Source organism: Rattus norvegicus, chromosome 1 (assembly GCF_036323735.1).
Source record: "Rattus norvegicus strain BN/NHsdMcwi chromosome 1, GRCr8, whole genome shotgun sequence".
NCBI lineage: Eukaryota > Metazoa > Chordata > Mammalia > Rodentia > Muridae > Rattus > Rattus norvegicus.
The window spans coordinates 42,227,412-42,244,079 of record NC_086019.1 but is presented as its reverse complement, the minus strand read 5'-3'; the positions used below and the strand labels follow the sequence as shown (position 1 = coordinate 42,244,079).

Sequence of the window (16,668 nt, the reverse complement as noted above, 5' to 3'; positions counted from 1 at the left end):
ACACGGCCACTGAAGGCCCCTGACTTGCTGAGAACATGGCCACTGAAGGCCCCTGACTTGCTGAGAACACGGCCACTGAAGGCCCCTGAGCAAGGGCAAGAAGGGACAAAGAAAGAAGCCAAGTCAGTTACAGGTTTAAGTTGATGAAGATGCTGTGTGGACAGGGCTATCCTCATCTTGTGTGAGGCAGCTGGGCTGTCATCAAGAACGGGAGAGTTTAAAAGGAACACAGTCAGGGATGAACTGGATGCCGGAGGGAGGAAATGTGAAGAGCAGAGCCAGCTTCCGAGCCCAAGATGTTCTAGATAGAAACAACAGGGACTCTGGGACCATCAAAACATTCACAACCTACCTATCAGTGGAGAGAGCAGTATGACCAGCCTCAGCCCAGCTATGGAGTAGAGGCAGGACTCACACTCTGCCATGCACATGGCCACATTGTAGCACTAAATGGCAATGTGTGGCCCTCATAGGCAGCCACAGTAGCCAGGAGGTCAACCTACATTCTGACATTAGTATGCAGTAATGTAGCTGGGGCAGAATATCAAGCCCACCTGTACTAATGACACATCATGCACTCACATGCACACCACCATGGGCATATATGCATATATATCTATGCCACTATCCACACACACACACACACACACACACACACACACACACACACACACACATATTCCACACTACCACACAATGCATACTCTTACACACACATACACACATATGTACATACACACTGTAATACACATAGGTATTTGGATACACACTACCACTGCCACACACCACAACATACTATGTATACTTTCCTTCTCTCTCTCCTTTCTCTTCCTCTTTTCTCTGTTACCCCCCTGCACACATGTATGTACATTTCTAACAAGCCAGAAGGCTTACACTGAACTCTGAGAGTGGTCAAATAAGCTTTTATAAAATGTAAACATCACCTTGGCCCACAAGTGCAAGGCCAGCAGGGATGCTCAAACTAAACCTAAATTTGAAAAAGGATTGGGTTTTCAAGCTCCACACGACACAGGTCCTCAGCAGTTCTCAAAAGTCTCCATCCCAAAGCAAGCATGGGAGGACAGAATTCCATAAACTATATGCAGACTGTGTTAGCTCCAGAGATACAGGAAGTAGCCAGAGGCAGAGTGGGGTTGTGGGAGGGGGTTTGGGGGTCTGGGGGAGGGGAGGGTGGAGGGCTGCTGTGGAAAATGGCCAAATATCTCACATCTCACCTTTGTATAAGCCAGTGTGGAGCAGGGGCGACTGACACAGGGGATATGAGGTAAGATCTGAACCCTTAGGATTATGTCAACTCTCTATAAAAACATATATGCTTCAAGCAAGCTTTCCTTCTTTCTTTCTTTCTTTCTTTCTTTCTTTCTTTCTTTCTTTCTTTCTTTCTTTCTTTCTTTTTTTTTTTTTGGAGCTGAGGACCAAACCCAGGGCCTTGCACTTGCTAGGCAAGCGCTCTACCACTGAGCTAAATTTCCAACCCCTTAAGCTTTCTTTCTAGTGCCAACCCCCCAAAGTTCCTGTAAACAAGCACACTCATGTATCACCTATGACCAACCCATCATTCTGTGCCAACTGCATTTGCATATCACACCAAACAGGAATTACATTAGTTGTCATGGCTAATGACAAAGGTTGGAGAGCAAACTCAATATATATAAATTTTATACTAGGCAAGACTCATTCACACAGTGATGGTAGGCGATGCCACATGGACACCATTGAGTCACAATAATAGGTACAGAATCCCTGATACCAAAAGAAGTCAGTCATCACAGTATGCTGAATGGCATGCATTTAAGATGGTGGTGCTTTATGTTTAATTTGCAACTTCAGGCATACTTCTGTCATTGGAAGAGCCATAAGGAGTTAGGGTTTATACCTGTTTTTAAATGACACGTGTAAATGCTCTTGTAATATTCTATATCTTAATAAGCAATCTGCAAGAAGTTATCCCCACAGAAAACATCAGAACATTGGGAATGAAAAGCAGACCTCAGAGGCTTTCAAGAGGAAAACAGGTTGCATGTATTGGTTTAGAGAGCCAAGGCCAGCAGGCTTCCCAACAGAAAAACTGAGTGCTTGAAGTCAGGAACAAGTCCTTCATCTGTCTTGTGTAGCTGTAACACAAAGTCTGAAGCTGGAAGATTACAAAGAGAAGAGATTTGTTCAGCTTACCATTCTGGAAATCCAAGAGCATCACATCAACATGCTCATATGAGGGTCTCTTGGTGGCATCATGCAGTAGGACACATGTGAGAAGTCACAGGAGAGACAGGAGGCAGGGCAGGGGCCAGGGTCACTCTTTAATGACAACCACCTCATTTTGAAACTGAACATTCCTGTCAGACCCAACCCTTCCATTCCATAATGATGACATTAACCTCTTTGTGAGAGTAGGGTCCCCATGATCTAAGAACCTTCCCCCTCTTAAAGATTCTACCAGTTCAACACCACAATGCTGTGGGCCACGCTTGAAGCACAGGAGCCTTCAGAAACAAACTATATCCAAACCAGAGGAAGCAGGTTCTAGAATCTAAGGAATGATGTTTTCTAACTTTATGCCTATCTTCTCCCCAAAAGGTCTGTTTGTCAAGAGGGACAAGAAAAACCGCAGGCATTTTGACACATTGGGTCTTACATCTCAATATATTTACCTCCTATGTGGAAAGAAGCACTCTGGAGGAACAAAGAAATCAACCAAGGAAGAAGCCACCTGGGTTGCTAATTGGCAAAGTTCAGAGAGGGCAAAATAAAAGCATGACTGAGGAGGAACAAGTAGGCAGGGACTTGAAGAGCCACAGCTGAACCAGAGGTGGGTCTGGGAGCCTGCCCACTAAGATGTGGAGCTAGTGCCCAACACACACACACACACACACACACACACACACACACACACACACACACACACACGTACACATGCCTCTCACAAGCATCATGGCCTCCTAGTGGAGCCACAGTGTCCTCCATGTGGACATTAAGGAACAGGAATAAATAGAAGACCTTGTCCCAGCCTGATGACACACTATAGTATTTCCCCAGCACTTGCTTTAAAAAGTAAGTGAGCAGAAATCTCCTCAAAGCTGAGCAACCAATCTCACCAACTACTTCTTTAAAAACATCACGGCAGCCAAACCTGATAACACATAAGCCTATAACCCAGTGTTCAGGAGGTAGGACAGGAGGATCAGGAGTTCAAGGTTATCCTTGGCTAGATGGTGAATCAGAGGCTGTCCTTAGTTACATGAATCATAGAGGTACACGCACACACACACACACACACACACACACACACACACACACACACACAGACTGCTGACTACAAATGACTTTATATTAAAGGAATGTTTTACATTCTATTCATAGGAATTATTGTTCTTGTCTCTCAAGACAGCAAGGCTTAGCCCACCCTTGTCACACACCCCATAGCTTCTGTTCTTTTCTGAGGATCTCAACACATAGACAAGTGACAACTGTTGCAGATGGGAGAGGGCTGCCACACATGCTGTCCCAACCCCCAAACATTCTGTCTTCTTCATTTCCTGCTCATCTAAACACATAGGATACAACTGACCAAGAGTTGTGTTATTTTACAAACACCTTGGAATGGGTTTGAATTTTTGACAGCTCACAGGCTCCCTTTAGCACTTTCAGTTTTATTAACAAATGACTTGTGACATATCCGCATGTCATAGCTGACCAAATCTCACTGCTATCTCAACAACACAATAGCATACATCAAACACTGCCTGCTAGACAGGAAGATTGACATTTCTGGTGATGTTAGAATATCCTAGAATAGCGGGGGCTGGGGATTTAGCTCAGTGGTAGAGCGCTTACCTAGGAAGCGCAAGGCCCTGGGTTCGGTCCCCAGCTCCGAAAAAAAGAACCAAAAAAAAAAAAAAAAAAAAAAAAAGAATATCCTAGAATAGCGATTCTCAACTTGTAGGTCATGACCCCTTTGGGAGTTGACTGACCTTTTCACAGAGGTCACAATGAAATATCCTACATACAAGATATTTACATTATGGTTTATAACAGTAGCAAAATTCTAGTTATGAAATAGTAACAAAAATAATTTTATGGCAGAGATGGGGTGTCATCACAACATGAGGAACAGAATTAAAGGGTCACAGAATTAGGAAAGTTGAGAACCACTGTTTTAGAAGAAGGCACAACTACATCAGGATCTCAGAGCTCTGGGTGACAGGAGTAGGGGTTTCCCAGTGAGCTGGGGCCAGTGAAAAGAGAATCGTGTCAGAGAATCAGAGGTCCCTATAAAGCATCTGGCATGTGCCAGAAGCAGGAATAGCCACTGGAGGGTCTGAACTGAAGGATGACATGACCTGGTTTACTTTTGAAAGGTTTCACCCCTGCTGCTTGCTGAAGAATGGGCTTTAGGAGAGGAGAGGCCATTTCCACAGTACCAGAAATAATGTCTATAAGATGAGACAGGCTCAGAGAAAAGCAGTCACGTGGTATGTATTCTGCTCTTACAACTAGGCTTGTATGTGGGTCACGGCTGACCCAAACGTCACAGCCAGCTGAGGTGTTCCTGTGCCACTCTGCCAGTGTCTGAAGCAGGTGAAGGCAGAAGCCTTTAGTGAAGATGAACATTAATTGCATGCTGAACAAACAGGGCAGCTGTGAGACTGCCCTGCAGATCAAAGCATGAGAGAAGGTGATGGTTGAGGGGACACCTGGTCTCAGAAGTTAACAGGGCTACTAAACAGGAGCAACAAGCAACCAGGCTGAGAAGGGCTTCCCTAGATTGTAACCCATTGGCCATGTGACCTTTTCTTTCCTACCCACCAGGTAGATACTTCTCCTTCCTCAGAGCTAAGCAGGTTTCACTGCACCCCAGGAACCCTATCTTCTACCCCTACAACTGTCCCTACCTATAGAAATTCATCTTAGGAACATACCCGAAGAACTCCTTATGCTCTCCAAATATGGATAAATAGGAACTTTTAAAAGATGCAGAAGGGTGGGGAGACTGCTCAGTTCTTAAAATACTTGCCTTTTATGCATGAAGTCATGAGTTCAAGCCCCAGGATCCATGTTTATAAGGGGAAAAAAGCCAGGGATGGTTACACATGCTTAAAATCTTAGGAGAGCACAGAAATGCCTGCGGTTTGCCTGCCAGCCTAACCTACTTGGAAAATTCCAAGCCAATGAGTACCACTGTCTCCATAGTCATAAAAGTTCTAGTGCCATAGTCCTGAACCCACCTAAGCCTGAGGCCCTTTGATTTAGTTCTTCATGTTGTGGTGATCCCCAACCATAAAACTATTTTCATTGCTACTCACAACTGCTATTTTGCTACCCTTTTGAATCATAATATAAATACGCAGGTTATCTGTTATGTGATCCCCATGACAGGGTCACTCCACTCCCTGAGGGGATGCTCTAGATGGGAAAGGACTGAGGAATGTTAGCTGAGGATGTCCTGTATACTCCACATATACATGCTCATGCATTCAAACACACACACACACACACACACACACACACACACACACACACACCCATACACACACACACACACACCCATACACACACACACCCATACACACACATACACACACACACACACCCATACACACACACACCCATACACACACACACACACCCATACACACACACACACCCATACACACACACACACCCATACACACACACACACACACCCATACACACACACACCCATACACACACACCCATACACACACACACCCATACACACACACCCCCATACACACACACACACACACACCCATACACACACACACACACACACACCCATACACACACACACACACACACCCATACACACACACCCCCATACACACACACACACACACACCCCCATACACACACACACACACACCCATACACACACACACACACACACACCCATACACACACACACACACACACCCATACACACACACACACACACCCATACACACACACACCCATACACACACACACACACACACCCATACACACACCCATACACACACACACACACACCCACACACACACACCCATACACACACACACACACCCACACACACACACACACACACACACCCATACACACACACACCCATACACACACACACACACACCCATACACACACACACACACCCATACACACACACACACACCCATACACACACACACCCCCATACACACACACCCCCATACACACACACACACCCATACACACACACACACACACACCGATACACACACACACACACACCCATACACACACACACACACACCCATACACACACACACACCCATACACACACACACACACACACCCATACACACACACCCATACACACACACACACACACACACCCATACACACACACACACACACACCCATACACACACACCCATACACACACACACACACACCCATACACACACACACCCATACACACACACACACACACCCATACACACACACACACACACACACACACACACACACACACACACACACTGCAGAATCAGGCAGAAGCAATGGATACATCCATCTTAGGTCTCAACGCCTCTTGATGCCCCTTTCTTAATGGAATGAGAGGAAGTCAGAGAACCAGGGTGACAAAGCTCAGAACAGAATTAAGGAGCCCCAACATCATCTTCCTGCGTCTGCTCTGGCCCCCCTGCTGTTCAGCAATGAGACTGCAAATGATTATAGATTTGTTTAAAACCACAAGGATTAAAATGGGGGAGGAAAATAAGCAAAACTGCCAAGGTACCGTGCCAAGGCATGGTCCTGTCCTGAACAGGGAGTATGGAGAGAGATGGGCCTCCCCATATTTCCTACCCTGTCAAAGGGCTACTGTCTGACTCTCAGGCTGGAAGAATGGCCACAGCCAGGCCCAGGCATGTAGTACAAGTCCATGACATGGCAAAGAGACCAGAGAGGACACTAAGTGATGGGTATATAGAATCAGTCTATTCCTCTTTTAAACATAAATTCTCAATGTATATGTATCTTCCAGGAAAGTTTAATTGCTAATGTCTGAGAAAAAAACAAACCACAAATGATTATAGATTTGTTTAAAACCACAAGGATTAAAAGCAGGGAGGAAGATAAGCAAAACTCCCAAGGTACAGTGCCAAGGAAAGAACAGATAAGCTGGCCAAAGCCTGTGCAGTCCAAAATGAGACTTCAATTCAGTGTTGAGAGAAGCCAGAGCAGCTGACAGACAGCATCCTGGCTAAAACTCAAAAGAGACAAGTGTCCAGATGAAAGCCAGAGGCCAAGCCAAGGCCCAGGGAGACTGGAACAAATCACTGTGAGTACTATCTGGAGGGAGCAGCTGGGCCCTGACACTGACCCTTCTACACTGCCCAGTCTGCATGGCAGTTGAGTCTGGGGAGGGGCTGAGAGAGCAACTCAGACTCTGTACTGGCAAGCCTGTAGGACTGTTCTGCATGAGTTTGCTGGAAAGTTCCTTTCTTTGCTTCCCTCCCAACACATAGGAGGGGACAGGATCTAGCATTGAGTACCAGGGACACACCAGGGTCTTAAGGTACGCTGTTAGGGCAAATTCCAGTCTTAGAGGGGCTGGTCATAAAACAAGCCAGGAACTACCAAAGCTTGTCTGTGAAGTGAACAGACCAAAGGGCAAGCTCCTTTGTAAATAATTAGCATAAACATTTATGTCTCGTGGGTGCATTCCATCTGGACAAAGTGACTGTTCACAGGACATCCTCTTCCTAAGCCACTGTGCCATTTTCTAAGCCACTTTTTGCCCAAGTGTCTCAGAATCTGTGTGTTTACTGCCTATGGCTAAGCTGCTGCAGGATGCTCCAAGCTGGCTTCCACACACATATCCTCACCTCTCTCTAGTCCAATCCCCACTCTGTAGCGAGATTGGCAGCTTTAAGAAGACATAACTGTCACTCTCCTTTCCAGGGCCCTTGAGTGGCTTTCAACTTCTCTAAAGAAGAAATTTTTGGTATTGGGATTTAGCACAATGTTAGAGCACCTGCCTAGCAAACACAAAGCCTTGGGTTCCATCTTCAGCTCCAAAAAATTCATTCATTCATTCATTCATTCATTAATTTATTCATTCACTCTTTGGGCAGTGATGGCATATACCTTTAATCCCAGCACTTGGAATCTCTGAGTCAGAGGCCAGCCTGGTCAACAGAGAAGTTCCAGCATAGCCAGGACTACCCAGAGAAAGCCTGCATCAAAAAACCAAACGAATACAAAAAAAACCAAAAAAAAACAAAAAACAAAAAACAAAAACAAAACTTAAAGAATAAACTCATTAACACACTCTGTGAGTCAGACTTCTGGTGTCTTCCCCATTCAAACATCCCAGTCATTACTGTTCCTTAAAGCAAGCACCACCCGGGTTTCTACAAGGCCTCTGCACATGCTCAGTAAATAGATGGTGTATTATGGTCACTACTTCATGACCTCTCCATACTATGGAAGCTGGTTTATAACATCACATCTTTCTGCTTTACTTGATGCATGTTTACTGGTTTCCACCAGCCAGCCGGTCACTAACCTGTAAGCCTTCAGTGCTCAGAGGCACAACCAATCTCAAAGGACAGATAGTTCCCAGGATAGGTATTCTTATCTCCAGCTTGCCCAAGGTTTCCATACCCAAACACTGTGACACCCCCTCTAAACATGGCCTCACCATTTGTGCTACAGCCTCTTGGGATGTGGCATGAGGGGAAGGAAGGTTTCTCTACTGCAGGGTTCAGAGACCATAGAAGCATTGAAAGAAAATAAGAGAATACTTTCCATAGTGTAACCTAGAGTCCTCTGAGTCATGGTATAGAGGAGACCAAGCCACCCACAACCATCAGGCCTCCAGGGAGCTCCACAGAGTGTCAGAGAATGACAACAGTGTTAAGACACTCCTGAATCCACAGCTCTTGTAGGATATGTATGGACAGACTTGAGATATCAGTGAACACGGGTGGGGCAAGTCTTGGAGCCACTAAGCATCTTTGGAGAACATGTGAGCCTCAAGTGCAAAATTGGGCCTTACGTGGGCAGAGATGGTGGCTTTGCAAATTGCTGTCTTCTAAGCTGTCAGAGTAGAAGTCATGTCTGCTTCTGAGAGCAGTGTCCAGAGGGGTACATAAACTAGGGGACAGACATACAGTATGTCTCTACTACCTGGTCCTGGACAGGCACACTTTGTCTGCAGACCTGGTGAGCATAGGGTTCAATAAACATTGCAAGGATGGGGAGAAGGTCACTGTCCCTGGTGTCAAGTCATGATGGGTCTGACACCATAATGACAGTTTTGACAACTGTCAGTATCTGGCACTAAAACCAAGCCCAGGTAAGACTGTATGTCTTGGATATATATTATATAAATATATATTATAAATATATATATATATATACTATAAATATATACACACATATTATATATGTGTACCCATGTGTATATATGAATATCCAGTGGTAAATTATTTTTGATTTCCTATAAAAGTACTCTGTCAATTGATTTCAACTATGTTGCTGAAAAGAAATAAATTCAAGATAATTCCAAAGTTTGCCTGGAGAGTTCAGGGTGCAAAGGAAGACTAAGTGTGAAGAAACCCAGGTCTAAGATAAAGTATTGACAATGAATCAAAGTCCTGTTTCCCTTGTTCATTCCAAACTTGGAAAGTCTCCTTCTGGAGCACATCTGTCTCAGTATGCTTGTGCTACTATAAAACACAAGCAAACAAGCACCACAGATCTCCTTTCCAAAGAACAGGATTTTGTTCTCATGACTCAGGAAGCCTGGAACTCCAAGGTGAAGAAGCTGGCAGGTTTTGTGTCTGCTGAGGTCCCCCTCTCTATCTTCACTTTAATGGCAGTGCATTGTTATCTTGCCCACCCAAGGGGAGGAAGGTTGTATTCTCGCCATGCATGTAAAAAGCAGAAGCAAAACTGGGCTTACTTTACTTTACTTTACTTTACCACTAAATGAAGCCCATTCCCAACAGGGTCACCTTATAGTCAAACCTTCCGGCCAAGATCCACTTCTTAAATACTATCACACCAGCCACTGGGCTTCAGCATGTGACTTTGGGAGGAACTTTTCCAAACTGTAGCAGGGCTTTGCCAGAAAAACTGAAGAGTGGTTGTGGAGTCAGGACTCCAGAGTCTCCCCCCACTCCACTATGAACTCATAAAATGGCAGATTCCTGGGGACCCCTATCAACACCAACCAAAACAGTGTCTGTCTATTGTGGAGGTTTTGAGTTCCTTTTAAATAAGAGAAGCCATTCATTGCAGATGATGACTGCACTCTGGCTCGGGCACCGCCTTAGCTACTGAGTTTCAGAGATCATCAACATATAAGAGCCAGATCTACAGGGTGGGACAGCAGGTGAGATGAGTTTAAACAAGTAGTGAAGAGAGAAGCAGATGGCTGTGATTTGAGATGCTCTGTTCCTTGGCACTCAGGCAACCCTTAGCAGCATGAGGGTTACTATCAGGATGTATCACTCTGTTACTGATAGTCTTGGCTTCTTCAGACACCCTCTGAGAGCAGATGGTTTTCCCCGCGGCCACCTTAGTACATCTTGGACCTGACTGGTACCTCCATTCAAAAAGAGTTATGGGAATCACCTTCTATTGCTTTTATAAGTACACATATTAGTCTTCACCCCAGGATGAAGGGGCATCAGTGACAAGTCAGGAAGAGGCTATTCTAGGTGGGTGTGGTGGTGTGCCACTCAGCCATTCACACTTGCCTCAGTAGGATGCTGTCCATCCTCTGAGGAAAACTGCTGGTACCCATACAGCCAAAGCACAAGCGTGCAGAGCCAGGCATCCATGTTCCCATCCTCCGCAAAGCAGGCAGTGGACAGGTGACACAGCAGATTGTTTCCACCCTGGAAACAGGACCACCCTTTTCTCCAACCTACTACAATAACATGGATGCCCACACCAGGCATTCTGTGACAGTCTGGAAACCAGTTTTGCCACTTTGTGAAGCAGCCTGTCAGTTTTAGGCCATCTGTTCCCTCCTCCCTAACCTCAAAGACCCCCAGGCAAGCACTGAACAATCCAAACACTTATTGCCAATCCATGCTGGACAAGTAGCCTCGGAGCCTGGATCTGGAGTCATCTCCCACAAGTAACTGTTGGGGATGAGAGTCTCATGGAGGGAAGATGCACCCAGATTAACTTGCTAGACCAAAATAGTCAGGTTACTTTCCTGTGCTGGCCCTGCAGTCTAACTTTAGGAGAGTAGCTTGTGGTTCATTTGTTACCCAACCTTTTCTCCCCATCCCCCATAAAGAATTAGACTGACTCAGTGTAGAGCATTTGTCTGGCATGTGAGAGGCCTTGGGTTCAATCCTGAGAGAGTGGAAGAACAAGAGAGAATGACTGTGAGTGTGAGAGAGCGAGAGGATCTTGATCCTCTAGTTCATATCTGGGCATGAACAGCCAACCATCCTTTCTCAGTCCTTTCCATGTTAATGAGTGTCCCTCAAGGTTACATAGCAAGAGGCAGCAACTCAAGCCAGCAAATCCCTCTGAGCAAGCCTGATGGCCTGAGTGTTGTGCTCTGAACATGTCCCTCATAACCTAGCATTTAAATACTTGCCTCCAGTTGATGGAGGTGTTTGGGAAGTTTAGGGGCCATGGCCTTGTTGGAGGAAATATGTCCGTAGGGGTGGGCTTTGAGATTTTATGAGTCAGCTGCATTTCTACTTAGCTCTCTCTGTGTTCCCTGTTTACAGATTGATGTGTGATCTCAGCTGCTCCAGCCACAGAGCAATGGTGATAGATTCTATGGTTCCTCTAGAACCATAAGCCTTAAATAAGCTTCTAAAACTTGCCTTGGTCACAGTGTTCTATCACAGCAATAACTAAAACACTGAGTTGACCCCTGAACACTGAGGGAGAGGAAACACTTGACAAAGTTGTCCTCTGACTTCCACATGTGCAAGCACCTCAGCTCCCAATAATAAGCAATAAAATAAAATTCTAAAGAGGCAGCAAGCAGTTTAAGCTTTAGGTCGTGGAGAATGACTGGTGGGATAGGAGAAAACAGAAGAATCTGGGTCCTTCCTGGCCCCAGGCTAAGTCTTCCTTTTCCTTCACGGGTGCTGTCAATCTGGTTGGCACACATTCACCTTCATTATGTGATGCTGTCATTTATGCTTGTACTGGAGGCAAGCAGCTTCTGACCACATTCCACTTCACAGCCCCCTATTTTGTTGTTCTGACTCAATAGCAAAGAAATTGCCACCCCCAGTCCCAATCTGTCCCTTTTACTACTACAACACGCACTCTGATTATAGATTAGACATGGGCAATGGCAGAGGGAAGAAGTGGCAAGCTTCAGTTTGAACATGTGAAATGGTTGGACTGTGTGTTTATTTTACAGAGAAAGGAGGGGTGACAAAGAGTGAGGGGCAGGATCCTAATGCTAACCTTTGTTTTTATTCCCAGAAAGAGGTGCCAAATGCTTAATTCTGCAACACTTTCATGAGGTACATTTTGAGATGAACCTAATCTAGCCAGTGGATTAATGGGGGTGGGGGTGGGGATTGAAACAAAAATAAAGTCTGCTAATCTGAAGCCTTGCTGGAAAAAGGAGGGGTCAACAGAAACACCTCACACCTAGTGAGTGTTCTGTAATCACCTGTTGCCAAGTGATAACTGTGCTATTTGATCTGTGTCCCAGTGGCTCTAGGGAGCTTGCTAAGTTGTCATAAAGGCAAGTAAATATGGCTCACAATTTACTGTTGCTCAGCTGCCCTCGATGACCATAAATCCTTGCTTGCTTCTAGGCTGTTGCAGGTGGCCCAGGCAATAGTTGAGTATATTGTGATGGTTGACTTAAGGTCAAGGCTCTTGTTTATAAATAGCAGATATTAAACAGGACCACGGTTCTTGTCTGCGTGTCCCAGAAAGGAAGTATGCTCATTCTCCACTCAAGGTGACAGGTTCTTCAGCTCAGATAAGGACCTGACTCAAGAGTCTTGGGTCTTTGGTCTTTGATTTCTTGTGCACACAAGAGATGGGGTGAAGGTTGACCACAGACATTCATCTGACAGTGAGTCTGTACAAAAATTTTCTGCCCTCTGGTACCATACCTCTTTGGTCATGTACATGTTAAAATTCACCATGAGTGGACCCAGGGTTTCCATTTGGGGAAAAAGAAAGTCTAGAGATGGATGATGAGGACAGATACATAATAATATGATCTTCAAATTGTCACTACACAGAATGCTTTAAAAATGGTTAAAATGGTGAATTTTCTATCAAAACAGAACATGAAAGTGAGCATCCGTAATCTCCACTGCAAACTGAGCTTCTGAGGACAGGACTGTGACTCGTACCCCAAACACAGTACAGTATCCATATTTGGGTCTACACCATGTAGCTTTTACCAAATGATCAATATTGATTAAAAAATAATAGATAAATGAAGATATTCCCAATAACATGGTTGGGCCTGAAACCACCAGTAAGTGCATAATAATGTTCAAGTTAATAAGAGTAACCCATAACATAATAAGAACACTTAACTTCCTTTTAAAATTGACCCAAATTTGCAGAGGTGATGAGAACCATAATTTTTAAAGACTGTAACTACAAAACTACTAAGTCAAAAATGCAAAGGGTAGGTGGACTGTAGCTCTTGGCTTTTTCAGTGGGTTTAGCTGAACCTTTAAATACAATGTCAGTAACTAAAGAGTAGGTTGAATAAGCAGACATCCTCCATAGTCAATGAGATACTGAAAAATAGCAAACATCTATGAGCAGGCAGCATAGGCACAGGAAGTGGATCTTAAACTCTCTAACAAAATACTAGAACCTCTTACCTTTTATTGCAGTCAGGCAAGGCATTTTTACATTAACAAAAGACAGAATTGCTAATGCTTAAGGGGACAGCAGTAGAAGGCCAAGGTGATTAAATCAGGTGTAAAATCTTTTAAATGCAACACTCCTTAATCATTTTGAAGACACATTTTTTCTTTTTTCTTCTTTTTCTTTTTTTCTTTTTTTTTTTGGAGCTGGGGACCGAACCCAGGAGCGCTCTACCACTGAGCTAAATCCCCAACCCCTTGAAGACACATTTTAAGAATACCTTGGGACAGTAAATTATTACTTGATAAATGAATGTAAAAATATTTGGATTGATATAGAAATTATGGCAGAACATAATTTGCTTTTCTTCATGAAATTATGGGTATTACTTCAAATCCCATGTATGGTATCACTTTGTACAGGAGTCCCATAAAGTAAATTAGAACCCCTACACAAAGTGTTTTTTTTAACCTCACACTGAGCAAACCTTAATAAGGGTTTTGTCACTGAGAGATCATTTCCTGGCTAAGGGAAAGGGGACAAAGTAGAAGAAAAGATTTGGGGAGAAAGAGATAAAAAAAATATACCTTTTGTGAAGGTGAAGAAAAGCACATTCACAGCAGGATTTGATAAATATCTGCTTACAAAGCCCGGGAGGCAGGGGAAGGAGTGTGAGTGGGTCCCAGAGTCAGCCCAGACTCTGTCAATGGAAGGAAAAGGGATGAACTGTAATCAGAAAGAGCTGCCCATGATCAGAACACTCAAGATGTGTGACCCAGCAAAGGTCGAGGATTCCTGCATCCTGCCCTGTGTCTCAAGTGCCCTCCCCATTCAGCATCCAAGGATATAGGTGAGGCAAGCTTCTTATCTCTCCACACACCTTCTGTTCTTACTTCACATCTGAGTGCTTTCCTTCATCTTCCTAACCTCTTGCTCATTTCTAGTCACTCTCTTGAACATAAAGACATTGATGGAGACAATTGATCCTTCACAGTCCATCCTTCACAGGAACTGAGTAAAGCAATGGGCTCTTTGTAGCTATTGGTTTTCTTGTCTAATTTTTTTTCTGAGTGGCGCGGTATTAGGGAGTCACTGACATAGCCAAAGTTCTGTACCACAGCAGTCTCTTGAGATTTTCCCACTTTTTGAGACATAGCCACCTATGTCACTACTGCTACTATTGCCTCCTCTTCCTTATTACAGATTCTTGGGCCCATTCCATCGGGATGCTAATTAAATAAAATCTGCATGATTTTGAAAGCATCTTCCACCCTACCTCCAATCCCTGTGGTTCTCTCAACTTTTTTTTTTTTTTTGGCCAGTGCGAACAACCTGGATTTATTTATTTATTTTTTATCTTTATTAACTTGAGTATTTCTTATTTACATTTCGATTGTTATTCCCCTTCCCGGTTCTCTCAACTTTTAGCAGCTAAAAGGCCTGGTCTTAGTAACTTCTAGCCTTCTTTCTCTTTGTGAATTCAAGATAAGCCTATTTCTGCCTGCCAGGAGCTGTCTAGAGAATGACACTTGCTTTACAGTTAAACTGGGATTTAAAATGAAAAAAAAAGTGCGGGGGGGGGGTTGTGGGGAGAGGAAGCAATCATCAGACTAGTGCAGGATCAGTCCCTCTACACACACTTATGTGCACATGCACACAAAGGCCAAGCCTGCAACTACGTGCTAGTCACCTCTAGTCTTCTCAAGTGCAGTGAGAATAACCTAGTTCATACAGCTGGTGGGGGAAACACACAGAGAATGGCCAGCTCCAAGTCAAGTGAGGACAATGAGTGTGCAAAGACAAAATATAGCAACCAAAATCTGTATCCACTCACACCCACCACAGTCGTGGAATTTCTGAGCTTCGTGAGGCCCTTGAGAACATAGAGAGGAAAAACTACACAAGCTAGAAACAAACAAATCCAAAGCATTTATTTTCGATGCTCTCAGAAAGCTCAGTCACCATGGGCCTGGTCACTTGTGTTCCTCCACACGTTCTGCCCTTCTGTCAAAACCTCAATTCCCAGCTCAGAGGCTGCTCTGCAGCCAAGATCCATTTCCTTCTTTGATACTCAAAAGGATGGTACTCTTTGAGAGAGAGAGAGAGAGAGAGAGAGAGAGAGAGAGAGAGAGAGAGAGAGATGATCTGAATCCTGAACTTGATGGGATTTAGAATCTCCTTAGAGACACATCTCTGGGTGTGTCTGTGAGAGCATTCCCAGAAAGGTTTAACTGAGGGAGGAAGAACCATCCTGAATGGGGCCTCAGACTGAATTTAAGGGAGTGGAACACTGGATTCATCTCTCTGCTTCCTGACTGTGGACATAGTGTGACCTGCGGGTCACATTCCAGATTCCCTGCCTTCTAGGCCATGATGGTTGTCCTTTCTTCCAAGCTGTGATGGATCTGCTCAAATCATGAGCTTAAAAAAATTTCCTTCCTTAGGTTGTTTTCTCAGGCACTCTGCTACAATAAATGAGAAAAGTAACTAATACAGGCTGAAAAGCAATATTGACAGAATCCTCATCCTTTTGGCATTTTCTGAAATGCAAATGTTATGACCAGGGAAGAGCAACAGGGGAGAAGGGAGTAGCAAAGGGAGACAGGAAGAGGGGTGACTTGGCAGCACCTCACCATAGTGCTGAGTCACAGTTACAGCATGCTAATTTGTGTGAGTCCTAAAGGTCATTAGGGAGGGACCCACTCTGAAATCTAGAGGGAGAACCTTTACAGCTTACAAAATAACCCAAGCAAAAGAAGTTGGCCAAAAAGGACCAGGAGAGAGGGGATGCATAAAGAACACAAAATAGAGAGCACAGTCA

At 44.4% G+C, this 16,668-nt stretch overlaps 1 protein-coding gene across 4 annotated transcripts in view; it reads right to left on the bottom strand.

Moving 5' to 3' along the window:
• Ppp1r14c (protein phosphatase 1, regulatory (inhibitor) subunit 14c) overlaps positions 1-16,668 on the bottom strand; it is a 180,678-nt gene that overhangs the window by 114,575 nt on the left and 49,435 nt on the right. The window contains exon 1 of one of the 4 annotated variants that reach the window (XR_010057354.1): positions 2,194-16,668. This exon is cut by the window's right edge and continues 14,945 nt beyond it. The exons of the other annotated variants lie outside the window; for them this stretch is intronic. The gene's annotated coding sequence lies outside the window, so the exon portion shown is untranslated. The remainder of the gene's footprint in view (positions 1-2,193) is intronic. 4 annotated transcript variants of the gene reach the window in all.